A 27,532-nucleotide genomic window follows, 5' to 3' on the forward strand; every position below is an offset into this window, starting at 1 on the left:
ATACCCAACAAACTTTTATGGCACCAAGGTAGTTAATTGTGGAAAACAAAATTTTATTTGTACAAAATATGACATAAAAAGATATCATTATTTGTAAAACATGACATAAAAGTAAAGCACATCCATATTAAATATCATAGGTAAATTCAACTCATCTAAAAGGTATGTCACACCTCCAGAGCATATAATCATAGAAATAATTTTCATATAACCATTAATAACTACACAAAATCTCAGAATATATGTAATGTATCAAACTGGGTGTGAGACTAGCCCTAGGCTCAACACGTTTCCTGGAGTTCTGCTCTTTTAGGAGAACAGATGAGATACTGTATATAATCTGAAACGAAGCAAAAACATATTACAGTATAATATACACATCAACAACAGTGTGTTTTTAGGGGCTGTTCATTGCAATCACCCACTTAACAGGCTAAAATGCCCATATGTATGCATAAGTAGCAGGTTCCTATATAGTAATTACATACACTGTTTTTAGAAGCAATCTTTGTCTATCAGACAAGCGCTAAGGCCATCCAGGTGGATAGAAAAGTAGGGAAGCACCAATGTTCTAAGTACAGATTGCAAATCTTTACAAAACAATGTACAAAAACAAACCGTTAGTTAGATTCCTAGGATAAAAATCTAAACTGAAAAAGAAAAAAATATTTTATCCTAAATTGTAATATATACCCAAATGTGTACCCAAGTATGAGCCCACATATGGAAGAAGTAAGGGTTATTCAAAGATGATAAAGTCATAATCCAACAGGCATGTACCATGAGAATAGGTAATTTAGATCAGTAATACCAAGGAATTCCGTTATGTAAAATACAGACCATCAAAATGTACCTCTGTATATCCCAACCATGAAAAGCATAGAAGAGACAAATAGGAATCTATGTCTGAAACCATAAGTAAGCAGAAGGAGATCAGTGAATATCCATTAGCCAATTCCCTCTGTGACTTATGAACATGGAAGGAATGTGTAACATGTCACTTCCAGGTTTAGAGCTGTCATTCCCTGGCAACTGTGGCTGGTGTAAATGCTAATCATGCACAATCTATGCTTTATTAGCTGCAGTGGAGGGCAGTGGAGACATCTAATAGACCCCTGATGTCTCCATAAGGAGGGCATGTCACCTGCCCAGTGCTATCACATAGAAAGTTTGTTGCCCTCTTGTGATCATAAAGAAATTAAGGGAAAAAAGAAAATGGGTATTGTGTTTGGTTGCACTAAAATTAATTTTAGTGTATACTTTTTTTAAAATATGCATTTGATAGACAGCTGCTCAAATACTGTTCAGCATAAAAAAAATGTCCATTTTTCTTTTCTTCAGGGTCTCTGCTTTCAGAAAATATATATGTTTTTAAGGACTTTAACAACCTCAATACCAGGTACTTTCACCTTCTTCTTGCCCAGGCCAATATTCAGCTTTCAGCGCTGTCACGGTTTGAATGCCAATTACTCAGTATGCAACACTGTACCCAAATGAAATTTTCTCATGTATTTAATCACAACTGTTTTTATATTTTGTGCTTTAAAAACTTCAAATATAATTTGAAAAAATTTTTTTTCTTAATTTGTGTTATAAAAATTTGCAAATAAATATAAATATAAATTTAGGCCAAAATGTATTCTGCTACATTTCTTTGGTAAAAATAACCCAAATCAGTGTATATTATTTAGTCTGTGTGATATATATATGTATATATTTATATGTTTTCAAATATAATATATATTTGAAAATTGATAATTCCCGATGTACTGACTGTCAATCCTATTACTTGAGGCTCTAAAATGCCAGAACAGTGCAAATCCCCCAGCCCCACGACCCCTTTTTGGAAAGTAGACAGTCCAAGGTACTTGGTAAGAGGCATGGTGAGTTTTTGGAAGTTGAACATTTTTTGTCATAATTTCTTGGAAAATTAATAAATAAATATTTTTTTTCTTACAGTTTGTTTACATACTGTCACCAGAGCAGTACAGCATAATAATTAAACTGGTGTGGTGGTGAACAGGGAAATTGACTTGTGAAGTATGTAAAAAGAGAAAAAAAAAAAATTTTAAAACTTTTTTCACTTTTTTTAAATAATTTTTCTTTTTTTTACACTTTTTTTTACATACTGTTACCGGAGCAACACAGTGTCACCATAGTGGCATAGTCATTGTACTGCTCTTGGGAGGTTATCAGGATTAGTTTTGTTATTTTCTTCACTATGATTGCTTATTACAGTGATGATCTGATCACTGTTCTAAGCAATCAGTTTTATAAATGGCATCTATTCATGTGCCATTGTTTACTATTGTGATAGCTGTGTTATCACATGGTACAGGTCCACTGTGATTGCCCCTGTACCATGTGATCACTGTGACCAATCACAGAGATCAAAATAGTACACAATGAATAACTATGAATGAAAGCCATTGTGTACTATTGACATGTGATCGCTGTGACCAATCACATGGTACCAAGACCGGCCCAGCCCAGCCCAATACACTGATCTGTATTTTTAAAAATATAAATTAAAACCTGTCAACTTCATACCAATTGACCAGTGTCAAAATAGTTTCATAATATAGTATTTGAATTTATTTTTCACCATACCCCACTGCATTGTCTTAAATAAAAAGAAATGTCAAAACAGAGTGCAGAAAAACACTTCACATTGCAAAGATGTTTCCTGAAATAAAAATTGAAGTGTATTATTTCAGAGACAATATATATGCAGCTTGACTAGGCCACAGTGTAAGAGAGAGAAATGAGGCAGATTAAAAAAACCTAAAAATATTATTTAAAGGATAAGTTCACCTTTTGTAACATGATACACTCATATTCAGGGTGTAACATGTAACATGTTACGATCTGACCGGCCCCCACACTCCCCTTCCCTGATACCCTTTGTGACAGCTAGCAGCGGATCTTCTACCCCCTCACTAGCTGTCACAATTTAAAAAAAGTGGAGCGCATTCATTCACAGTGTTCTGTGAATGGGAAAGCTACAAGTCCTGGCAGCCTTTGTGACTGCCGGCTTTTAGTTTTCAGTGAACTACCATGGAGCTCCACAGCGATGTGGTAGTTCATTGAGCCTTCCTATCAGTATTATATATTAGTCAGGATGTACAAGCAAGCAGATATATTGACAGGTCAGAGTGAAACCTGTATGGCACCAGCATTCTGTTGATCTCCGGTGCAATGCTTTAGAGGCTTCACAAACACAAAAGAATAAATGCACATTTTTTTACCTGCAAAAAAAATGTGCATTTATTATTTTTTGTTAAAAGGTGAACTTATCCTTTAAGAAACAATATCCAGTGATACTGTACAGTCGATGCATAGTATGTGAGCAGCTTGATTAGGCTACAGTGTAATGGAGAAGGACATTGAAGGTTTTATAAGGCAATAAAAGAGAGTATAATTTCAGAGACAATAGCAAAATAATGTACATTTGCTGTACAGTATGTAAGCAGTTAGATTGGGCAAAATTTAAAAAGGAAAGTTGAGGCATTTATTTTAATGAAATAAACATTAGAGTGCAATATTTCAGAAAAACAGTAGTCACCAATATTTGTGAGTCCCAGGGCAATGGAATAGGCTAGATAGGACAGGAGAGGCCACAGGACCTGGTAAAGATTGCAGGCCAGAGGAAGTTGAAAAGGCTGGTAATGGTGACAGTCCAGGAGAGGCAGCAGGAACTGATAATAGTGGCAGGCAATGAGAGGTAGAAGGAAGTGGTAATGGTGGCAGTCCATCAGAAATGGCAGGAGCTGGCAATGGTGGCAGTCCAGCAGAGGTTGCAGGAGATAGAAATTTTGACAGGCCAGGATAGTTAGCAGGAGCAGGTAAAGCTGGCAGACCACCACAGATACTAGTAATGATGTCAGGCCAGTATCAGTGGCAGTTGCTGGTAATTCTGTAAGCTACCATTTTTTGCCCTGATTAAGATAAAAAAATTGATGCTGAGTTTTGTAATCATTGTTCACCAGTGCTGGATAATTGTTATGACAGTTATTCAGCACAGTGTTATGGGTCAGGCAAAGTCATCTGTCACAAAACCATCTGCTTTGTTGAAGACAGCACACTAGCCACAGGGCCACAAGCCTGAAGCTCCAATACAATCTGTACAAGCTGCGGTCAGTCATCCAGTCTGGACATCCAGTAGTCTATGGGGTCCTCACTTCAAAGAGTGCCCACATCAGGCCTGTATCTAAGTAGTCTGGAATTATATAGTGTAGGTGTTGCTTATGACTGCTGCTTGTAGTCAGGCCAGTCTGCTGTGTTTGGAAAAAAACATCACTGAGGCAGTCATTGCTAATACTGCTCGTCCTTTTAGCAATCTGAGGCAGAGGCATATTGTGTGAACAAGCTCTCAAATTCAATTGTATGGTTCAACCTAATGGACGTGATTTTAAACCTATGTAAAATAAAAATTCACCATGCAGCACTGCAAGGCAAAACTAGAAATAATACTTGTAATTTGAAATTACTTGTTATAAGAGGGTAGCTTTAAAAAAATCTGGATAACCATCTGACATGGGTTTGTCATTTAAAATGCATTTTTGCTATATATATAACAGATACTACATGCAGACAAAGATTTGTCAAAATCCCATCTGTGTGCTGGCTTCCCTGCTAATGAATAGACTGTGTTTGTAAACAATGTCCATTTAATATATTCTGTCAGCAGCGAGTACATTGGCAAGTCACCATAAACAAAACCTTTCTTTCCATTTTCATGCAACAATGAGGTTGATTTACTAAAGGCAAATAGTCTGTTAATTTTTGCAGTTTTACCCAGAGCTTATTGAATGAGGTGCAATTTCACTTTGCAAAGAATAAGCAATCTTGTGCAAGGAGAATTTAAAAAAAGTGTTTTGTTTGCATGTAATTAGATGCTGGGCGCCAGCAGAATTCACCTCATTCACTAAGCTCTGGGGATAATTCCCTTGCAAAGTGAACAATCTATTTGCATTTAGTAAATCTACCCCAACTACTCTATTAAACCTTTACAGATAATTCTCTGCACAGCTTGATGTTTTGAACCCCTTGTGTAAATTTACCATAATTTATCCAACACATATACAGTATGTACATAAATGACAAAAAAATGTGCTCTCTTTGCTGCCTGCTAACACTGATATGTTTTTGCCACACCAAGCAGATTGCATGTATTGACAAGTGCTAAGCAACCACAACTTAACTTAATATAAAAGAGCATGCAATTATTCCAACAATTGTACAGCTAATATTACATGTATGAATATAAATAGAGATGAGCGAATCGAACCAGGCGAACCGGAATTCGATACGAATTTCAGGAAATATTCGATTTGCGTCGAATCCGAAATTTTGCCTACTTCGGGTGCGCGAATCGAATATTTCCCGATCAGCCGGCAAAAGTGTCCCTGCAGTGAGCTCCGCTATTTCTGACAGTTCTCTGACAGAAGGAACACATGTAAAGCGGTTGAAACATTGTATCTATTAGTTTCCATTTAGGATACAGATGTTTCAACCGCTGTACATGTGAAGAAGCTGTCAGAGAACTGTCAGAAATAGAGGAACTCTGCACATACACTTTTTGCCGGCTTGGAATTAATCTTATTTTCATCCTACTTCTTCTTCTACTTCTTCATCCTCATCCTCATCCTCAGAAGAAGAAGAGGATGAGGATGAGGATGAAGAAGAAGAAGAAGAAGTAGGATGAAAATAAGAATAATTCCAAGCCGGCAAAAAGTGTATGTGCAGAGTTCCTCTATTCTGCAGATACACTTAGAGGAGCTCTGCAGATACACTTAGAGGAGCTCTGCACATACACTTTTTGCTGGCTTGGAATTAATCTTATTTTCATCCTACTTCTTCTTCTTCATCCTCATCCTCAGAAGAAGAAGAAGAGGACGAGGATGAGGATGAAGAAGAAGAAGAAGAAGAAGTAGGATGAAAATAAGAATAATTCCAAGCCGGCAAAAAGTGTATGTGCAGAGTTCCTCTATTCTGCAGATACACTTAGAGGAGCTCTGCAGATACACTTAGAGGAGCTCTGCACATACACTTTTTGCCGGCTTGGAATTAATCTTATTTTTATCCTACTTCTTCTTCATCCTCATCCTCAGAAGAAGAAGAAGAGGACGAGGATGAGGATGAAGAAGAAGAAGAAGAAGAAGAAGTAGGATGAAAATAAGAATAATTCCAAGCCGGCAAAAAGTGTATGTGCAGAGCTCCTCTAAGTGTATCTGCAGAGCTCCTCTAAGTGTATCTGCAGAATAGAGGAACTCTACACATACACTTTTTGCCGGCTTGGAATTATTCTTATTTTCATCCTACTTCTTCTTCTTCTTCTTCATCCTCATCCTCATCCTCTTCTTCTTCTGAGGATGAGGATGAAGAAGAAGAAGAAGAAGTAGGATGAAAATAAGATTAATTCCAAGCCGGCAAAAAGTGTATGTGCAGAGCTCCTCTAAGTGTATCTGCAGAGCTCCTCTAAGTGTATATGCAGAATAGAGGAACTCTGCACATACACTTTTTGCCGGAAACCGCTGTATGGAGGGAATGTCCCAGAACTGTCAGAAATAGTCTATTTCTGACAGTTCTGGGACATTCACTCCATACAACGGTTTCAACCGCTGTATGGAGGGAATGTCCCAGAACTGTCAGAAATAGTCTATTTCTGACAGTTCTGGGACATTCCCTCCATACAGCGGTTGAAACATTGTATCTATTTGTTTCCATAAATGGATCCATTTATGGAAACAAATAGATACAATGTTTCAACCTCTGTATGGAGTGAATGTCCCAGAACTGTCAGAAATAGTCTATTTCTGACAGTTCTGGGACATTCCCTCCATACAGCGGTTGAAACATTGTATCTATTTGTTTCCATAAATGGATCCATTTATGGAAACAAATAGATACAATGTTTCAACCGCTGTATGGAGGGAATGTCCCAGAACTGTCAGAAATAGACTATTTCTGACAGTTCTGGGACATTCCCTCCATACAGCGGTTGAAACCGTTGTATGGAGTGAATGTCCCAGAACTGTCAGAAATAGACTATTTCTGACAGTTCTGGGACATTCCCTCCATACAGCGGTTGAAACCGCTGTATGGAGTGAATGTCCCAGAACTGTCAGAAATAGACTATTTATGACAGTTCTGGGACATTCCCTCCATACAGCGGTTGAAACATTGTATCTATTTGTTTCCATAAATGGATCCATTTATGGAAACAAATAGATACAATGTTTCAACCGCTGTATGGAGTGAATGTCCCAGAACTGTCAGAAATAGACTATTTCTGACAGTTCTGGGACATTCCCTCCATACAGCGGTTGAAACCGTTGTATGGAGTGAATGTCCCAGAACTGTCTCATCCTTCTCCTTCTCCTTCTTCTCATCCTTCTCCTTCTGCTTCTCCTTCTTCTCATCCTTCTCCTTCTTCTCATCCTTCTCCTTCTTCTCATCCTTCTCCTTCTTCTCATCCTTCTCCTTCTCCTTCTTCTCATCCTTCTCCTTCTCCTTCTTCTCATCCTTCTCCTTCTGCTTCTCCTTCTCCTTCTTCTCATCCTTCTCCTTCTTCTCATCCTTCTCCTTCTTCTCATCCTTCTCCTTCTTCTCATCCTTCTCCTTCTCCTTCTTCTCATCCTTCTCCTTTTTCTCATCCTTCTTCTCATCCTTCTCCTTCTTCTCATCCTTCTTCTCATCCTTCTTCTCATCCTTCTCCTTCTTCTCATCCTTCTCCTTCTCCTTCTTCTCATCCTTCTCCTTCTTCTCATCCTTCTCCTTCTCCTTCTTCTCATCCTTCTCCTTCTTCTCATCCTTCTCCTTCTCCTTCTTCTCATCCTTCTCCTTCTCCTTCTTCTCATCCTTCTCCTTCTCCATCTTCTCATCCTTCTCCTTCTCCTTCTTCTCATCCTTCTCCTTCTCCTTCTTCTCATCCTTCTCCTTCTCCTTCTTCTCATCCTTCTCCTTCTTCTCATCCTTCTCCTTCTCCTTCTTCTCATCCTTCTCCTTCTTCTCATCCTTCTTCTCATCCTTCTCCTTCTTCTCATCCTTCTTCTCATCCTTCTTCTCATCCTTCTCCTTCTTCTCATCCTTCTCCTTCTTCTCATCCTTCTCCTTCTTCTCATCCTTCTCCTTCTTCTCATCCTTCTCCTTCTCCTTCTTCTCATCCTTCTCCTTCTCCATCTTCTCATCCTTCTCCATCTTCTCATCCTTCTCCTTCTTCTCATCCTTCTCCTTCTCCTTCTTCTCATCCTTCTTCTTCTCCTTCTTCTCATCCTTCTCCTTCTCCTTCTTCTCATTCTTCTCCTTCTTCTCATCCTTCTCCTTCTCCTTCTTCTCATCCTTCTCCTTCTTCTCATCCTTCTTCTCATCCTTCTCCTTCTTCTCATCCTTCTTCTCATCCTTCTTCTCATCCTTCTCCTTCTTCTCATCCTTCTCCTTCTCCTTCTTCTCATCCTTCTCCTTCTTCTCATCCTTCTCCTTCTCCTTCTTCTCATCCTTCTCCTTCTCCATCTTCTCATCCTTCTCCTTCTCCATCTTCTCATCCTTCTCCTTCTCCTTCTTCTCATCCTTCTCCTTCTCCTTCTTCTCATCCTTCTCCTTCTCCTTCTTCTCATCCTTCTTCTCATCCTTCTCCTTCTTCTCATCCTTCTCCTTCTTCTCATCCTTCTCCTTCTTCTCATCCTTCTTCTCATCCTTCTCCTTCTTCTCATCCTTCTTCTCATCCTTCTTCTCATCCTTCTCCTTCTTCTCATCCTTCTCCTTCTTCTCATCCTTCTCCTTCTTCTCATCCTTCTCCTTCTCCTTCTTCTCATCCTTCTCCTTCTCCTTCTTCTCATCCTTCTCCTTCTCCATCTTCTCATCCTTCTCCTTCTCCTTCTTCTCATCCTTCTCCTTCTTCTCATCCTTCTCCTTCTTCTCATCCTTCTCCTTCTCCTTCTTCTCATCCTTCTCCTTCCTCATCTCCAAGGGCATTTAAATTAAAGGTACAGTGTTCTGCACTAATTTAAAGGCTCTCTGAAGCCTAGAAACCTTTTTTATAAGTCATCTTCGTAGCGAATAAATTCGCATCGAATCGAATTTCTTCCTGAAATTCGCCGAATCAGCCGAATCGAATTTTTGAATACTTCGCTCATCTCTAAATATAAACAATAACCGTTAATGGAACATATAAACATCAGTTTACATGTGACATGTGCAATGTCCACTTGTTATTAATTAATAAATTTCTTTAAAAAAAGTGTCCCTTTGAAGTGCCTCTTTTTGTGCTCATGACCACTCTCTTGTGATGTAATTCCTTGTGAGTCCCACTATCTTTCACTCAGTGTGCTCACCTGGAATACTTGACCTATATAATAAATAGGTAAATATTCCCTTTCCTCTCAAAGGGGTTACAATAATCTCCTCAAGCTATTTCCAATTGTACAGTCACACTTAGTCTCAGGATATCTTCTTATGAGCTTCTCTGTGCCAGAGAAAATAAGAGAAACATCATCATGCTTCACCTCTTTAATAATTAAGTTTTATTAAAAAATCCACAAAATTACAATAACATTATCCTGTGCATTGTTTACTTAGTTTGGACAAAGCCTAGTGACATCATCAAGCAAACCAGTAGTGGCATATTGACTTGGAGAACCTGAATATTCTATTTTCCTATTTTTGTTCTATGAGGCCAGATATTTTAGTACATCCACATGCATTGTATGCAGTAAATAAATGAAGATTTTGAGCCCATACATTTTTAGGGGTTAAATTAGTTGGATGAAGGGGGAGCGTTAGTCAATAAGATTGAGAACTATCGTTTCATCTATTTCATCCTAGAACAGCTGCATACTCTTCAACAAATGCATCTCACCCCTAGGACAGAACTTTTAGTGAGTTGGGCCAGTTCTCTAAAAAATCAAACCCTTCAACCACTTTTTTTTATCTTTTTAAATTCCTGTTGTAGAAAATGACAGCCTTAGCATTTTTGAACATTATATGTTGAAAATCCTTGTTTTGAGATCAAAATTAATATATTTAATTTTAATTGATTTGTTTTATTTGCTATGTCTTAAATGTGTATTATTAGCATTTCCTTGTACTGTGGTTTTATTTTCTATTTGTACAGTACTTTTTTTATAAATAAAGATTATTACTATTAAAATAATTTCTTCTTTCCAAATTCTCTGGAATAATTGAACTTTGCACTATTGAAATTATAACTATGTGTTCTATTATTGTTGAATCTCCCAACAATGACACACTCAAGCACCAAACAAGCAACACACTGGGAGAGATTAACTAAAGCTGGAGCACTCAGAATTTGGTACTGCTGTGTATGGTAGCCCAGGGCTTGATAAAGCCACAGTAATGATTACTGTATACATGTCATATCACTATAATGGAGTACAGGGGAGCTGGGATATACATTACTGTATACATGTCATATCACTATAACGGAGTACAGGGGAGCTGGGATATACATTACTGTATACATGTCATATCACTATAGTGGAGTACAGGGGAGCTGGGATATACATTACTGTATGCATGTCATATCATTATAATGGAGTACAGGGGAGCTGGGATATACATTACTGTATACATGTCATATCACTATAATGGAGTACAGGGGAGCTGGGATATACATTACTGTATACATGTCATATCACTATAATGGAGTACAGGGGAGCTGGGATATACATTACTGTATACATGTCATATCACTATAATGGAGTACAGGGGAGGGGGATATACATTACTGTATACATGTCATATCACTATAATGGAGTACAGGGGAGCTGGGATATACATTACTGTATACATGTCATATCACTATAATGGAGTACAGGGGAGCTGGGATATACCGTATTTTTTGTTCCATAAGACGCACCTGACCATAAGACGCACCTAGGTTTTAGAGGCGAAAAACAAGAAAAAAAAATAGTCTGAACCAATGGACTATAGACATAGTACAGAAAATGACCAGAGACTGCGGACATAGTACAGGAGATGACCAGAGACTGCGGACACAGTACAGGAGATGACCAGAGACTGCGGACGTAGTACACGAGATGACCAGAGACTGCGGACATAGTACAGGAGATGACCAGAGACTGCGGACACAGTACAGGAGATGACCAGAGACTGCGGACACAGTACAGGAGATGACCAGAGACTGCGGACGTAGTACAGGAGATGACTAGAGACTGCAGACATACTACAGGAGATGACCAGAGACTGCGGACACAGTACAGGAGATGACCAGAGACTGTGGACACAGTACAGGAAATGACCAGAGACTGCGGATATAGTACAGATGACCAGAGACTGCGGACATAGTACAGGAGATGACCAGAGACTGCAGGCATACTACAGGGAATGACCAGAGACTGCGGACATAGTACAGGGGATGACCAGAGACTGCAGGCATACTACAAGGAATGACCAGAGACTGCGGACATAGTACAGGAGATGAGCAGAGACTGCGGACATAGTACAGGAGATGACCAGAGACTGTGGACACAGTACAGGAGATAACCAGAGACTGCGGACATAGTACAGTAGATGAGCAGAGACTGCGGACATAGTACAGGGGATGACCAGAGACTGCGGACATAGTACAGGAGATAACCAGAGACTGCGGACATAGTACAGTAGATGACCAGAGACTGCGGACATAGTACAGGAGATGAGCAGAGACTGCGGAGATAGTACAGGGAAAATACCAGGGACACAGTACAGATGACCAGAGACTGCAGACAGTGCAGGGAATAACCAGAGACTGCAGACAGTAAAGGAGATGACCAGAGACTGCTGACCTTTGGGGAGGGAGGGGGAGCGGGTACCTGAATTTGACAGGTACCCGCTCCCACTTTCGCGGAGTTGTCCTTCCCTCTTCTTCCCGCGCCGGCTTCTATGACAGCCGGGTGCCCACTGCACATGCGCGAGAAGCACTGCGCTTTGTGAATGGCCCGGCACCTTCTGGGACCTGGCATGTGTCCCAGAAGACACCTGACCATTCACAAAGCGCAGCTCATGCGCAGTGGGCACCCGGCTGTCACAGGAACCAGCGCTGGAGGACTGTACAGCGCTGCACCGAGGAACAGGTAAGGCCCTGCAGGAGAGAACAGTTGAGTGGCCGGCCCGGTATTCTGACATGGTGGCGGCAGAAATACCGGACCGGCTGCTTTATATTCGCTCTATAAGATGCATTGACATTTTCCCCCCTTTTTTGGAGGGAAAAAAGTGTGTCTTATGGACCGAAAAATACGGTACATTAATGTATACATGTCATATCACTATAAAGGAGTACAGGGGAGCTGGGATATACATTACTGTGTACAGTTTTATATTTTGGACTATTTATTCTAAAGAAAAATGTAATTTCATAAGCTTTAACCACTTCCAGATTGGACACTTTTACCCCCTTCCTGACCAGGGCAATTTTCAGCTTTCAGCGCTATCACACTTTGAATGACAATTGCAACACTGTACCCAAATAAATTTTTTACCATTTTTTTGAGACAGATAAAGCTTTATTTTGGTGGTATTTATTCACCACTGGGATTTTTATTTTTTTTGCTATGTAAATGAAAAAGTCCCAAAATTTTGAAAAAAAGTGTTTTTTTAATAAAATTTTGCAAATAAATAATATTTCATCATAAATCTTGGCCAAAATTTATTCCGTTATCTTTTTAGTAAAAACAAAAAAATCCAAATTAGTTTATAACCAAAAATTATAATTTTTAAACATTTTTTTTTCATTTTTATTTTATTTTTTAATATTATTATTATTTTTTTTTTTTTTTTTACATACTGTCACCCTAGCAGTACAGTGTCACCATGGTGACACTGTACTACTTGTGGGCGGTGATGAAGATTTTTTTTTTTTTTACACTGATTGCTTTTACACCCATATAGGATGTAAAAGCAATAATTTCTCTTTCTCTCTGTCTGCATTCTTGCAGTCATTGAGAAGTACTGAGTGAGCTGTGATTGCCACATGCCACATGGTACAAGGCTGTTGTGAATTGCCTTGCACCATGTGACCTCTGTGATCATTCACAGATTTCACACGTAGTAAGCAATGATGTCACAAGTGACATCTTGCTTACTACTTTGCATGTGATCACTGATTGGCCAATCAGTGATCATATGATCAGGACCTCGTACAGAGGTCTCATCCGACAATCGGTGTTTTACTGTGTCTGGAGGACACAGTGAGCACAAGATTGCAGTGCTGCGCGCTCCCCGGGAGCGCGCACAAGCAGGGTGTGGGGAGGCCGTTTATAAACGGCCACCTGACCCTGCACTGCCACTGTCCGGCCGTTTATATACAACGGCCGGTCGAGAAGTGGTTAAGGGGGCATGGTTGGGCACAGACTGGGGGTGGGGTTTGGGGCGGACCGGGGGTGGGGTTGGGTGGGGCAACTGGTGAAGAGTAAGTTTTGTGACCGGCTAGCAGGTCTGGACTCGAATTTTAACCCCTGTTTAGCCAATCTGCTTCTAACTTCAGCTTGTTTAGTTAAGCTTCCAAAATAAAACCTGGAAGTTGATTGGTTTTCATGCAGAGTTGCACCAGATTTTGCATGCTCCAGCTTTAGTAAATCTCCCCCACTGCTCAGAACAATGCTGGCAAAAGGTTACTCTTTCTCTCCATCTAAAATTAGAGTATCCTGTCACTCACAACTCTGGCTTTCCCCAAATTTCCATACATATTGTTTGTGCAGTAGTCTTCACCTGGTTCTTTGGGAATATATTTTCTTACAGAATTGCAACTGCTGAAACTTACAAGTCTAATATCAGCCCAACTGGCATAGTTATTAGGATGCTTCAGTTTAAAAATAGCCTTTTCTCTCATCCCCTTGCCCCTTCTTCTGATGTTATAAACAAGATGCAGGACATATAAAAGAAAAGCTATACAAATAGCTCTTAATAATGACCTTGCTGTCCAGGGGCGGACTGACCATTTGGAAACTCGGGCACTGACCGAGGGCCCGGGCTCAGTAGGGGGCCCCATGAGATGCCCCTGGTTCCTTTTTCATAGGCTTTTTTGAGTTTGGGCAAGGACACAGGGGCACCATGATCCCCTATTGAGGGCCCAGGGTCAGTAGGGGCCCCATGAGATGCCCCTGGTACATTTTTCAAAGGCTTTTTGAGTTTGGGCAAGGACACAGGGAACCCATGATCCCCTATTACCCGGGGGCCCCATGAGTTGCCAGTCTGCCCCTGTTGCTGTCCCAGACCTAAATGGAACTGTGGCCAGTCTATGGGCATTCATATATGTACATATTCTTAAAAAGACCTTTTAATATTTAAAAGAAATGTGACAATATATACATATATATATATATATATATATATATATATAATATGCATAGTTTATGTTTATTTATAAATAAAATAGTACTATTGAATAACAAAGCAATTCATGGGTATAACTACAGTACACTCACCTTTAAGGGTTGACCATAATACTTAATATCTACCCCTATTGTATGTCACATAACAGTGTAGATAAATCACGCTATAACAATAAGCTATAGTGTGTTTTATGACTTTTCAGCCATTTTATAAGAAAAGTATCAATTGCTGCAATGGTGTACTGTTGAAGAACCAAGGCATTAAAAACTGGTATTACCCCCCCCCCCCCCTTGCAGAAATTACTTCTTGTAGGCATTTTATATAACTGTCTCTGACATTCTGACCACTTCTCTATGCAAAATGTCTTCATTTTCAAATTGATTGTGTATTTCCTCTCAAGAAATGGCTGTTTCAAAATCCCATGTGATATGGGGGTTAATTAGCTCAGTGATAGTTGAGTTTTTTTTAATGAGGTCCATACCAGTCTGAACCGTGTTTTAAAGGCTTGTCAGCTCACTCTAATTAAAACAGATAAAAGGAAAGTTCAAAAACTTGCCCACACAGGGGCTTCAGTTACACATGGCAAAATGGGTAACAGAAAAATACAGAGTCATCTGGCTCTCACTTCAGGAGTACCACTGCTCTTTACACTGGTCCCTCAGACCATCTCGCTCAACATTTGTTACAGCACATTGTTACACTGGCCCACGTCTGGCCAGGTAGGGGTTCTCCTGGCACACCAGGTTCTCTCACTCCTCTGACACTTACAGATTCCTTAATTCCCCTGGGCTTTCTCCTAGTTGCTTTAGCTCGCTTAGTCTCCCAGACTCTCTCAGCTGTCCTAACTCTCTCAGTCTGATGGGACTGAGAGACATGGGACATGGGACAATGGGAGTCTGGCATGGAATCTCTCCAACATAGAGTTCTCTCTGTTAAGTAGACCACCTCTATCTCCAGATATAAACAAATACCTGTCTTCAGACAAGAGCACACCTCCCTCCTGGCTGGAGCTCTACATTATTCTTCCCCATTATTCTTCATTATAAGTTCTGTTTGAACCTGGACACATACCCTACTAGTTTTCCCGGTTTTCAACAAAACCTAGACACCAGATTGGAGATTTCTTCCCTCACAAGACACTTCAAAATCTCCAAACTATGGAGCCCAATAAACAAAACAATAACGAAATCCACAAAAAAGATGTAAAAACAGTTTTCTCCACTCAAAATTAATATTCTGAAGTCCTGTACTCTACACACATGCAAGCCCTGTGTTCCTTTTCCAACCATTTTCACAGTGGCAGGGCTTCCCACTGTCACACTCCTTAAAACATTTCAATGGGAATCAAATCAGGGCTTTGTTTCAGCAAGTCCATATCCCTCTATTTCTAATTTTGAGCAATTCCTTGGTGGATTTTAGAATTTCCTGTCAATCATTGAGACATTTAGACAGATAGGCCTACATTCTCAATAGGCACAGTTTTATATCATGCAAAAAGTATAGCTGACTCAATGACTATGTGCTGCCCAGGCTCTGAAGCAACAAAGCAACACCAAAATGATAGCTTTTCCAGCACTATTCTTCACAGTTGTTACAAGTTTTTTTCTCCTGAAATACTGTTCTTGGTTTGCAACAAACATATCTTCTGTTACTGTAATTAAACAATTCTATCTTTGATTGATCAGTCCTCAGCACTTTGTTCCAGAAGAGCTGGCCTGTTCCAATATATTCAGTTGCAAACTGTTATTTTGCTCTAATTTTCCTTTTAAACAGCTAAGGGTATTTATTAACACACCTCTCATGCACTTGAACTAGTACTATCTCTTTCTGATTGTAGATACTTGCATTTTGACCCCCGACTATTGCAAGAGTTACCTGAACGCCCTGTGATGAAATTTTGGGGTTCTTGGAACAGTTGGTTAAAATCTATCCCACTTGTAGATTAGTTCCTTACAGTGGATTGCTCCATTTTGAATCATTTGGAGATCTTTTTCAATCCCTTGCCAGGGATTTTTATTTACATATGTAGTAAACTTGTTTTTTGTTTTTTTTATAATTTTTCACTTTTTTAAAAATGAGAAATGTATAAATGTATGTTAAATGTGTAAAAATATTAATGAACAAAACAAAAACAAAAAAAGTAAATACTGATAGTTAATAAAATAGAAACAAAAAATCAACAGGAATATAATAGTTGAAGAGAGAAGGAGCCTAAAGATTTAATTAGGGCTGATTAGAGAAAACTAAGGGTTGATAAGGGGTTAAACAGAGGAACATTTTATTTTTAAAAAAACTTTTTTTTACTTGTCAGGTTGCTTTAACTTGAATTATCTACAGATCTAAGTTCATCCCTTTGCAGACAAATGAACAGAAAGATACAAATGTTACAATATGCAACTTTATATCTTTGTACAATGCAGCCTTGAGCAGTGTTGTTTATAAACACTGTCAGACTTTTATGACAGTTAGAGCTGCCAACTTCTTCTCTGAGTATATGGCATTACAATATACTCAGAGAAGAAGTTGGTTCCAGAAGTAGAGCAGAGAGATGGAACATGCTAGTTTTTTTGGGGTATGTGTAGCATGCTCAAAGTCTGCAACCAGTTAAAATGAGTACACATGTCAACTGCAGGTGTCATTTTTCAAGTATATCACCTTTTTCTGTAAGAGCTATTTGAATCGAGATTTAATGCTTTCTTGTTCAAATGTATTGAAAAATCAACAATTTTCATGAGATTTACTTAATGTGATATTAAACCCAGGACCCTGCATTCACTATATATGGTCTCCCACAGTACACACAACATGGAAATGCAATTATTTTAGTAAATATAAACTGATAAATGCCTTTTCTCATCTGCAGTTAGAACAGTCTTGTGACTTCAGCAGAGCACTGGTTAAAGCTTGAAGAAGTTTTCTTTCTGCTCTAGGATGATGTAAAACCTCTGACCCTCTGTCTGGACAGTGCTGATCACTTGCATCCTCTCTCCCCCCAAAAAAACCCTCTCTAGCAATACACACCAAACTGAGTATGTGCATGTGACCACGGGTTCAGTCTGTATCAGGTGGTCATTTCAACAAGAGGAGGGGCAGAAAAGAAAGGATCAAACAGCCTTTTTACACAATGCAGAGGATTAATCCCTTAGGTTCAAGAGTGAGTATAACAAGCATGCTTTACTGCATATACAGACTGATTTTACTGCTGTGGGTTTAGTTTTGCTGTTTGACCCTGACTTCTGTGATCCACCCATTCTTCCAGTGTGTCCCTCTTATCTCCTGACATATCATGTGGAGATAATGCATAATTTGGTGTGCATTGCTAGAGAGGTTTTTTTTTTCTTGGGAGAGGTCAGATGTTCTTCATCCTCCTAGAGAAAACGCCCCCTACAAGCTTTAACCAGTGCTCTGTTGAACACTGATTGAAGTCACAAGACTGCTCTAACTGCTGATATGAAAATGTATTTAGCAGTTTATATTTACTAAAATAATTGCATTTCCATGTTCTGTGTACTGTGGGAGGCCAGATAGAGTGAATGCAGGGTCCTGGGTTTAGTAACAATTTAAATGTTTTCTTTTTTTGCCAAGAGTATCGGTTTGAAGTACTTTTTTTTACCTTATCCTTTGCTACTATAGGCACTTTCTGTCATGCGACCAGTCTCCCAAAGCCTGTTCTTTTCAGGGCTCAGTTAAACAGTTGCAGCTGTGATGTCCCTATTTACAACTCAGGACCAACAGTGCTACATTAAAAGTAAGGATACCTGCCCACAGCCCAGAGATTTGTAAAGAAGAGGTGAGTGCTGGGGAGGGAAGGTTGAAGGGATAAGGTAAGTAGAAGCCCTTTTTCCTGGTACCCTAGGCAATTCAAGCAGTTAATCCTTGCAGTGTGAGGGGGCCCCTAGTACAAGAATAGCTTTATTAGTTCCCTGGAGCATTAAAATTGAGGATGCCAAGGGCCTTCCCACAGCCCAGAAATTTTGAAAGAACAGGTGAGTCCTGACTGCTGGGGGATGGGGGCAAGGTATAGGGTAAGTAGAAGCTCTTTTCCTGCTTTTACCCTAGGCAAATCAAGCAGTTAACCCTTGCAGTAGGAGGAGGGCCCTAGTACAGGAATAGCTTTTTAGTTCCCTGGAATTAAGCTCTAATGAGCAGGGCCCTCTGAATGATCCTGTATTAATTTGTATCATAATTGTAGTGCCTGCCCTTATGTTGTAAAATGCTGTGTAAACTGTTGGCACTATATAAATCCTGCATAATAACAATAATGTTAAAAAAGCAAAACATTTCCATCTGCATTATACCTAAACCTGATACTATCCTACACTTCATTATCTAATTATAGGTTCCTCAATTTAAATGTTAAACTATTGGTAATCATTATATTTTTTAGACTTAATATGGTAATCTACTACCTCATTGACAGGAACCTGGTTTCATACCCAACATACAAGTAGGGAATAACATAAGGCAAATATTGCATCTTAAGTTTCTTGCAAAAATTAGGAAATAACTTACTGTCCCTGGATATTTAAAAAAGCTCTTGGTACTGTATCTTGGCCATATATAAGGCTGTTGCTGGGTAAATATAGCCAAACCTATATTTCTAAGTGATAGCCAAACCTCTATTTCTAATTTGTAAAGACACCCTACTAAATGGAATGGTACCAACTGATTGACATAGAGCAAATGTGCTACCAATTTACACAAAAGGAACAAGCTGTATATCAAGGAACTAAAGACCAGTCAGCCTAACAGCAAAGATGTGTAAGGTATTTTTGGCAATGGTAAGTGACTCTATTCTGAAATTTGTCTGCAATACAGGTATCATAAGTTACAACCAGCATAGATTTATGAAAGACCATGCTTGTAAGACCAAACTGTTATCATTTTATGAGGAAGCAAGTGACAAATTGGATAGTGGAAGTCCACTGGAAGTAGTTTATCTTGATTTTGCTAAAAATCAAAGCAAATATAACGAAAACAATGATAAAAGAAAAAAAGGGGTGATACCTTGTTCTACCTGTAAAGATCATAGATAAAAACAAAATAAATGGACTCAATGCCCCATGCACACAGTACACATTGTTATAAAAAAGATATAATTTTATTACAAGTATTGGTTAAAAACAGACAAATTTACAATTATAAAAATACAATTAATGATGCCCCCTATCATAATATGAAAGATGGTCTCTCTAGAAAGATCTATAAACAAATTTAGAGAGCCAGAAATTGACCCAAAATGTACACAAATTAATGTATAGAGAAACATCATCTTCAAAAAAGTATCATCCCCAACATATTTCATGGTATAAGCCTCTTCCTCAGAAGGCTGGGGAGAGCACCCAATGTGTCTAAATGAATGAAAACAAACAATATTTGAAATAGCATTACCATAATATATGTATGATACAAGATGTGTACATAAAGCGAGCACCAGGCTGGACACCAAAGCTTACCCACAGCGGAAGGTGCAGAAAGACACAGAGCTAACCCAAAGCCCGGGTAGAACTTACCCTTGTGAAACATGTTGAAAATTATACTGTTTTGAAGATGATGTTTCCTTATAAATTTCTGTGGATATTTTGGGTAATTTATAAGATCTGTGTAGGGCAATCATCTTTTATATTATGATGGAGTGCATTGCTACCTCTTTAAAAACACTGATCCAGCCTCATCTTGAATATGTAGTTCAGTTTTGTTAATCAATCATAAGGAAAAATGTTGTTGAATTAGAAAGAGTTCATCAAAGGGCAACAAAATTATTAAGGGGGATGGAGAACTTCAGCTATGTGGATAAATAACATGGATTACAGCTATTTACTATGGAGAAGAGAGACTTAAGAGGGGATATGATTACAATGTACAAATATATCAAAGATGGATCCAATAACTGTAATAAACTGTTTACACTAAGGTCTCTGAAGAGGACATTTACTGTTAGAGCAGTAAAAATGTGGAACACTCCCCCAGGAAATGGTACTAAATAAGAGTGTTGACAACTTAAATGATCTTTTAGATGTTTTCCTCAGGAAGCTGATTATACAGGGCTATGGGAATTGTTATAGAATAATAATCACACACACACACACACGAAGAGATGAAGTCATCCTGGCACTCTCCAACCTGCAAACATCCCTGCCCAATGTGATACAATTATCAGTTATATCGTGGGTGTTTAACATCAACCTCTCAATATCTCTGGTGCGGATGCCACAAAATACCCTTGCATTCCATCTCAAGTCAACATTCCTTTCTTATTTGGGCAAATAGTATTATGACACCATTTATGTGGACAACCATTTCTCCCTGCTTATGCAAACAGGGCAACTTTGGAAACATGGAAAAAAAATAAGAGATAGTATGGCTAGCTATCCATTTAGGGTGCCTACCAGTGCCTATCCCTTCTATTCCCTTCAGGAATCCCGGGTTCCGCCGCGGCGCACGGAACTGCGCAGGCGCAAATTACCTAGGCGCAGCAACATGCGGGCGCTGGGACCCAGGCACCCGCGGCGGCAGTTGCAGCCGCGCATTTGCACTCGTGCCAGGCACCAATGACGGCGCAGGGCGCCATATTTAAACAGACCTTTTGCAGTGCTCAAATTGCCATATGGTCTTACTCCTGCGGTTCCTGTTCGTCGTTCCTGAGAGATTGCCTTTGTTGCCGGCCCAGCCTGACCCGGATTGTCGTGACCATCTCCTGCCCTGACCCCTGGCTTGTCTTGACCATTCTTCTGTCTTCTCCTGTTTACCTGACCTCCTGTTGCTGAACCTGGCCTGTGACCCTTTGATCCTTTTGCCTGCCGCTCTGTACCGCCTGCCTCCGCTGTTACCGACCCGGCCTGTCTGACTACGCTGCACTCTGCCTCTTCACATCAGGCTCTCACCTGTTACTTGCCACTGGCAACCACCTCTACCGCAGCCGGTTGTACTCGGGGGCCGCGACCTGGTCTCAGACTGCTCCAAGTCCATCCCCACCATCAGGGGCTCTGGTGAAACAGCAGGCTGGGGCTTAGATTCCGCGCCCTGAGGAATTCCGGTCTGTGGGCTGCTAGAGGCTACCGCTAGTTGGCTCCTGACACCTTCTTACATACTGCAGCCTTTCCAGCTCCTCTTTTTGAGGTTCATATGGAATAATCAGAGACCCAGGGTCTGGGTCTAAGCTGGTACTACTTTAACACAGGCTTGGCAGCCCAGGAGGATCAATATTATTAAGAGGTCACCCAAATTGCCCCTTGGCAAAAATTTCCATAGCTATAAATAATATTTTTTGGACTTCTCACTTGGACTTCTCACTACTTGCCATGGTCACTAATCCTATAATTAAACATTCCCTTAGAGTATAGGATAGCATTAAATACAATTCTTTAAATGATAGCATTAACTGCTACTCTATGCCAAAATCCTTCTTTACTACTATGGTGGTTGAAAAAAGGAATTCATCAGGTCAATAATTAAATCTGGATCAAGCCCTTCTCTTTGCTCTAAACATCTAACAAAGCTCCTTCTTCTGAACATTATTTCCAGCTTAAAAATAATGTTCAAAGCATTCTTAAATATACCTGCTCACCCTTTCCCATGAGCCTCTTTAAGCTCTAGTGTTCTGCCACATCATTTGGGAAGGGGATGATGTCTCATATTTTCCTCCATCTTGGAATCAGACTACCACTGCTGGTATATGTCACCAGTTTGGAAAATTATCTGGGATATAATTTGGAAAAAGAACAGTGGCTCCAAATTTGACATGCCACAGCAACTCTTCACTGGTAGCAGCTAACTTCAAGCTGCAATTACCTCTATATATTGTTGACAGGACGGAAGAGGGAAAAAGTGGCCAGGATCACACAGAGTTGCTAGTGCAGCCACCCTATCAGTTCTCTTGGCGATGTTGGAAAGCTGTGGGAGGGGGAGATCGGCTACCCTGCTACACTACATAACATACTGTATATAGCAAGAGTACCTGAAAATAAAATGTTTTTGGATCAAAGCAAAACAGTTAATATTTCCAGTATTAGGACAGGGCAAAAATGATATGGGGCTCTACTCAATCTACATATTAATCCCTGTGCAGAAAAAAAAAACAAATGAAATTGCTAACAATTATTTTCAAGGCAACTTTGCAGGCATTAAAGTCTTCACAAACAACCAAAGCTCAAGTTAAAGATAAAGTTACCAGGAGACGTTTGGTCAGCTGCAGACCTCACAATTCTGCTGTAAGTATGCTGGAAGTAAGAGCAGTGTTTCACTTTAGGGATCCTCCATAAATAGAAGTGCTTGGAAATGGCTCTGTACAAGGAGGTGTTTCTTTCTGTCTGATAGGCAGTATTTTCAGTTATAGCATGTCATGTTCCAAATATAGTTATCCAGTCTTTCATGCATTGTAATCACATTCTATGCAAGAACAACATTTGGAAGGATAGGCTACATCATTAGCTATTTTGCTTCTGGAAAATGCAGCTCGGGTTGCAATACTCTGCTTCTCTCTTGTGTTATCCCCTGCAGCAATTCTTTTTCTGAAGAAAGATTTTCTGAGGACATATTGTGAGTGCAGGGCTTTAGAGAGCTGTCCACTTGTGTTGCTTTTGATATAAATATATGTCTGTTTTATGATTTTTTCTCAAGAAAAATACCCCTTAGTGGAAATATCCACCTCTCTCTGCAGTCCCAGTTTAATAGTGCAGAAACTGGTGCTGATATAATTACTATTCTCTGCATCATTGGGAAAAGTTAACGTGAGCTAACCCTTCAGGTCACAGGATTTCCTCAAGACACAAACAAAAAGTTTGTAAAAAAAATTAATTAAATAGCCAAGAGTTGGGTTTAAATCTGCATTATTCCAAATATCTCTCATATCTCAGTTATGAGTATGCTACAACAAGATCAAATTGAATCTCAAAATTTTTATATAGTCCTTAAGGGAACCAGAAACCCAATGTATTTTTTATATACAACCACTTACATTTGCCAGAATGGTATAATATAATAGATATGTGTGTTGTCATGTTGCTTTTTTATATTCAGCTTAAATACGTTGTTCATCAACACATTTTTTTATTATTAACTATTATTAACTAATTATTAATTATCTTTCCTCTCCTTTAGGCACACCCTGAAAACCCACCTCTTCAGGGAAGCCTACCCCGCCCCCTGCTAACTGCCGATCTCCTCCTCTCTTCCCACTACTCCATCCCCCACAACTTTTCCTACCATACCACTATCCCCTCCCTTCTAGATTGTAAGCTCCAAGGAGCAGGGCCCTCGAACCCTCGTGTATTACACTGTATTGTCATTGTACTGTCTCATGTATTGTCTCCCATTGTAATGTACAGCGCTGAGCGAACTATTGGCGCTATATAAATACTGTATAATAATAATAATAATATCCATGTAATATGTTTGTAAAATACTCTGTAGTCCAATTTACATTCAAACTTTGATGTTTGTCCAAAGTTTATATATCCACTTTGTTTTTTAATTTTAGTAATTGTGATTTTATTTTTCTTCTCCTTAAGTGTATGTATATGCAAACAAATCCAGGGTTTGTCAAACCCTCATATATTTCTTTATATAGTTTAAAATTACTCACGTCACTTTCTTAGTTGCCCTATTGTGTTTCATACCAAAATGTGTTTACAAACCAAACAATAAGTGACCATTACAGTTGAACAGCCTGCCTCATACCTTATATGACCCCAATTTTTTTCAATCATTACTCATTCTTTTATTAATCTTTTTGAAACACATTATTTATATTTAAAGGTACCTCTCTTGACTTATAGTTCTTAATGTTAGGGCTTGGTTACACTAGTGTGGCTTATTTCTGTGTTGATGTGCCTTTAATTTGTAATACCACCCCAATGTATCTGGGGCTGCAACAAAAACTGCAGCATACCACAAGAGACAATGTGCATTGTATTGCAAAAAAAAACAACAAGTGCTGAGATGCATTACATCTCATTTATTTTGAATAGGCTGCCTTACACAGCATGCTGCAATGTACCTCAGTAAACAAAAACACATGCATTGTGACATAGTGCATTTCAGTGTTAACAGACCCTTATTTTAAAATTAGTTAGAACTACTTTGTCTTTTAAAGATCTTGCTTGCACGCTCTTCACTTTGTCAAATCTTCCAATGTCTTAACCTCCCTAGCGGTCTGATTATGTCAGTATTTCTGTGCTCAAAGCGGTACATTATTTTTAATGGAAATTTGTTGTTATTTTTATTGTAGGCCTGTAATTCTTAGGAATAACTCACTGAAATCTGTCCGAACAAGAGTCTAGTAAACATCTCGGGATTGATAAAATTTGAAACACAAAATCATAAATTATAATATAATAAATAATCATAAAAAAATAATATAATCATAATAAATTTAATTCAATAATGTAATCAAACCAAAAACACTGAAATTTGAAATAGAGCGCCAAGTTCGCACATCGCTGAGTTCAGTCGCAAAATCGTTTTCAGTGTCTGATGACGAATTTCCCCACAAATCATTATCACTCAATTCTACAAGTGGTTCTAAATTACTTTTGCTGTTCTCTAGCTGGTCTAAAATCGCTTTTGACCTAAAGGGACGCTTTTTGGACTCCATGGACATTTCTCAGTTTCCGGGCAGGAAGAACAGTAAAAATGCAGGCAGGGTGCAGGACAAAGCACTCGGGACAAAATGTATGTGAAATGGTTTGATACAGTAATGTTTTACTATCAGATTTTAGTGCATTGAGTGAATGAACAATTTTGACATTTTTGAATTTCCTGCCGGTTCCATCCCCCGTGTGTCAGGTACGTCCCGATGTTTGCAGGGAATGGAACCCAGAAGACGGATGCCGGCATCGGCCGGAGGACATGGCCGGGACGCTGCAGGGGGAACATCGTGGGACCGCAGGACAAGGTAAGTTAAACAGAGATCGCTGGAGAAGCGCTGCAGTGTATTCCCGAGTGTAGCTCTGGGTTACCACTTCTGGTACTGAAAGTTAACCCCGAGCTACACTCGGGAATACCACAAGGGGGGGTTAATAGCATGTTACCTACTTAATTTGACTCATTACAGAAGGTTGTTATTGAATACTGTGGGATTACTCTGTATTCATTTCCTTCTCAATTTAACATAAATTCTCTCTTTTCTTTCTTTTTGCTATTAAATATGCCCATTTAAACTTACTTTTCTATTTCCTTTCTTAATTGTTAATAAATAATAATCTATCAAAACTATCAAATGCAGAAAGTAATACTCTCCTATTTTAAGTATATGTAAAAATTAAATTAATGCAATTTTGTTTAATAAATTAATTTATTCATCTTCAGCACCATTCTAAATGAGCATGACTTTACTAGCAATAAGATACTTCTGTATAAAAATATTAGAAAATGTGTTTACACTAATCCAAGTACAGGTTGACGCATGCAGAGAAAGAAGTTATATCAATCACCAAATCCTGTAACTGGTCCCTCATACACAAAAAAATGTGTGTTAAACGGAGTGATAGTCTCAATAATAAACTTTTTGGGGTTGATTTACTAAAACTGAAGAGTGCAAAATCTGGTGCAGCTCTTCATAGAAACCAATCAGCTTCCAGTTTTTTGTAAAAACTAACTGAACAAGCTGAAGTTAGTGTCAGGGCTGGGCTCCTGCTTCTTAAACAACAGCTCTTTTCTTTCAGTGCTCTGAAGCTGTCCAGTGGTTAATTACCATCCTCCCATTGTCTCCACAGTGAATCACCGTGATACCATTACCTGACTCATTAGTCCAGCCTGCAACCAATCTTTTTTGCTGTTTAGCAACTTAGCTCATTTCCCACTTGCCCTTGCATAGTATATGCTCTCCAGTGTGTTACTGCCTGTGTTCCTGTGTACAACTCAGTCTGGCTGACTTCCGGTTCCTTTTCCAGATTTTTGGCTCCTGACTATGCTGACTTCTGGTTTCCTGACCCTGGCTTGTCTGATTACCTGCACTGGCATCCAAACCCTGACTTCTGTTTTGACTATGTTCCTAATCTATGTTATCTTTGCTTTTTTATTAAAGGTGTGATTTTAACTGTACTTTCTGTCTCCGCCAGGTTTATGGTTCCTGACATTACGCAAGGACCATGAATTCAGAAGATGCAGGCAAATCACCTAGTCATAATATTTTTTTCAGATTGGACAAGCAGGACCAACACTTCAGTCTCTCATAGCATTACAAGCACTCCTAATCTGAACTGCTCATCTGGATCTGCCTACTCCAGCTGCTCCTGTACAACCAGTGTTTCAAGCCATCCCTGCTGCTGCTCCTATCTATGTTCAGGCACCTGCCTCTGATACTACCACTGTAGGAGGTATGACTGGTTCTGCTCTGCTTCCCCAGCAGTTTGGGGATGATCCATCTCACTACAGAGATCCAACCTGGTTGGAATATATCTTGAGATACTGCCCAGATGTTCCCAATGGACAGAGGCAAAGTAGGCTTCATTATGTCTTTGCTTTCTGACAAAGCCTTGGCGTGGGCAAACTCTCGATGGGAGACACTAAATCCTGTTGTCCAGGATTACCCTGAGTTTGTGGCCTCTTATAAAAGGGTATTTGATAATTCCTGCTTACTCCATCTCTGCTGCAAAAAGCCTCATCTCCATTAAACAGAGTTCAAGAACTGTTGCCGACTACACTATTGAATTCCATACTCTGGCAGCAGAGATTGGTTGGAGCAGTGAGGCTCCTATGGCTGATATTTCCCATGGCCTCTCTGATAATATTAAAAATGAGATTGCAGTTCAAGATATACCTAAGAATCTTGAGAAGTTGATCTCGTTTGCCATTTTCATTGATACCAGACTCCGAGATAGACCTTCCTTTAAGGAGCGCTTGCAGAAGCCTCCTGTACATTTGGCTCTGAGCTTTGCATTCCCACCCATGCTTCCCTTACCTCCCATTCCTCCTGGGCCTAAATCCTCCAGTGAAGTAGAGCCCATGCAGCTGGGCTTCACACGTCTCTCTGCCAAAGAGAGGGCCTATAGAAGAAGGGAGAAATTGTGCCTTTACTGTGGAAGTCTTGTCCAATCTGTTGGGAAACACCTTTACCTGAGGTCCTGTAGGGGACAGACTTAGGTGGCGTCTTTGCATCCCCAACTATCCTTAAAGATAAGCCTCTAGTTCTGGTTACCCTTTCCTGGTCTAAGCTTTCCATTGACACCCAGGCCCTAAT

At 39.5% G+C, this 27,532-nt stretch overlaps 1 long non-coding RNA gene across 9 annotated transcripts in view; it reads left to right on the forward strand.

Annotated features, from left to right (window-relative positions):
* LOC149452046 (uncharacterized) overlaps window positions 1-27,532 on the forward strand; it is a 129,005-nt gene that overhangs the window by 92,589 nt on the left and 8,884 nt on the right. For 7 of the 9 annotated variants that reach the window (XR_016314937.1, XR_016314939.1, XR_016314938.1 and 4 more), the window contains 2 exons: window positions 1,342-1,399; window positions 17,986-26,669. This is a non-coding gene — a long non-coding RNA (uncharacterized LOC149452046). The remainder of the gene's footprint in view (window positions 1-1,341; window positions 1,400-17,985; window positions 26,670-27,532) is intronic. The other 2 variants (XR_016314940.1, XR_016314936.1) reach the window with 2 other exon arrangements.

The sequence above is a fragment of the Staurois parvus genome, unplaced genomic scaffold, assembly GCF_062004578.1.
Source record: "Staurois parvus isolate SC_StPar_1 unplaced genomic scaffold, SC_StPar_1.0 ptg000499l, whole genome shotgun sequence".
In the NCBI taxonomy this organism is placed as follows: Eukaryota; Metazoa; Chordata; class Amphibia; order Anura; family Ranidae; genus Staurois; species Staurois parvus.